At 37.2% G+C, this 1,703-nt stretch overlaps 1 long non-coding RNA gene across 6 annotated transcripts in view; it reads left to right on the top strand.

Moving 5' to 3' along the window:
* The window catches only part of LOC123522526, a 14,269-nt gene that overhangs the window by 2,349 nt on the left and 10,217 nt on the right, over positions 1-1,703 (top strand). For all 6 annotated transcript variants that reach the window (XR_006680789.1, XR_006680787.1, XR_006680790.1 and 3 more), the window contains exon 2: positions 950-1,287. This is a non-coding gene — a long non-coding RNA (uncharacterized LOC123522526). The remainder of the gene's footprint in view (positions 1-949; positions 1,288-1,703) is intronic.

Raw genomic sequence — 1,703 nt, 5'->3', positions numbered from 1 at the left:
GCAGGCTGTGAAAAAGCTCTGTGACATTGACGTCGCCAAGGTCAACACCTTGATCAGGCCTGACGGTGAGAAGAAGGCATATGTTCGACTGGCTCCTGACTGACATTTTAGATGTTGCCAACAAAATTGGAATCATCTAAAGTGAGCCCGGCTGGCTAATGCTAAATATAAACGTTTTCAAGATATAAAAAAGAAAGAAAGAAAGAAATGCCCTGTCCACGGGGCCTTTCCGTTGGGGCTCAGACTTGGTTGCATTTATTTGCAGTTTTCAGAGCTGAAGCAATTACTATCTCCAGATACCTGAAGTGTACCAGAAATTAGTTCAATCGTTTCTTCTTTTCCTCCGGCCTCGTGAGATAGCACCATTTATAAACTAAGGAACATGGCTTCCATCGCCTGGGCTCTTATTGGCTTTACGATGCTGACATAGTTAGAACTCAAGCATTATATGAAGTGGAGTTGTCTCTGAACAAATTTTGAATAGGTTTGTTTGAATGGCTGCTTATTCAGTTGATATTAGAGTCTTTTCTTCACTGTGGGCGGTCACAGACTGTGCCTCCCCTTAGTTCATGGTCTTAGGAACTCTTTGTCTAAGATCTGGGCTTATCTAATGTCCAAGTCTAGATTACGTTTATTGATTTTGATAGCCCAATTTATTAGTTTTAATTTGCGTTAAAAACTGTTGGAGCTATAAAAACATAATATTGAAACTTGCGGTAAAAATTATCTTATTATTGTACATTTGAAACTCTTTAGCCCTTAATCCCTTTTCCCCCTTGAAATAATTGTTTTTACAATAATCTTTTGATAATATGAGGTTTCTCAGGAATGCAGCTATAACAACTTAGCAAAACAAACTATATTGTTTTTAATTAAACAAAAACAGGTTACAATAAGAATAAAGTGTGACCAAAAGAAAAACACAATAGATGTAATTTCTGTTTTGCAGAAATAGAAATCGGGGCCTCAGAAGAAAAACCTACGGAAGAGTGTGTAAGCTTCTAAAGGAAATGAGTAAGAAGAGGGATCGGAAGGGACTGGAGAGATTCAATTCTGGAGTTCTGAGAATGGAGCGCCTGGGTGATGATGCAAGCAGTCCATGTGCTTGATTTCCAACCCCAAAGATTGGAGGGTCCTGTCTACCCAGAGGTACCTCACCCAAAAGGCGTGGTCATCTACTTCTGAAAACAGAGCCGTTGAAGACTCCATGGAGCACTGTTCGACTCGACACAGAACGTCACTCTGTGTGAGAACTGATGTAGCTGTGTCACCTGAGTAGCTGAGAATGTAAGCTCCTGAAGGAGAATTAATATATTATTATTATTATAACTCAACCTTTAAGCGAGGGCTGACTCACAGTACATACTCTTAGTATTAAGTAAACATTTTTAAATTTATAAATAAAATTGCTGATGTTCTCTGGTAATGAACAGATAGATCAGAAGTAGCTATCTATTATAACAAAAGAAATTTCCCATATATAAAAATATACTAAAAAAATATATACATATATACTAACTTTTAAAGGTATCATGTGAGCAAACTTAAGAAATGTATAAGTGGTCAATATAGGCTGAAATTATTTTATTTTCTAGGCATTTAGGTTTTAAAAAAACATAAGCAAATGTGGTGAAGAAAGCTGATGGTGCCTGGCTATCAAAAGATATAGTCTGAGGTCTTAAAGGCTTGAAGGTAAACAAGTG

Source organism: Echinops telfairi, unplaced genomic scaffold (genome assembly GCF_000313985.2).
Source record: "Echinops telfairi isolate 266 unplaced genomic scaffold, ASM31398v2 ScPeMD7_7420;HRSCAF=8458, whole genome shotgun sequence".
Taxonomy (NCBI): Eukaryota; Metazoa; Chordata; class Mammalia; order Afrosoricida; family Tenrecidae; genus Echinops; species Echinops telfairi.
Note: the sequence above shows the minus strand (reverse complement) of the source record. Positions and strands in the feature narration are given on the sequence as shown.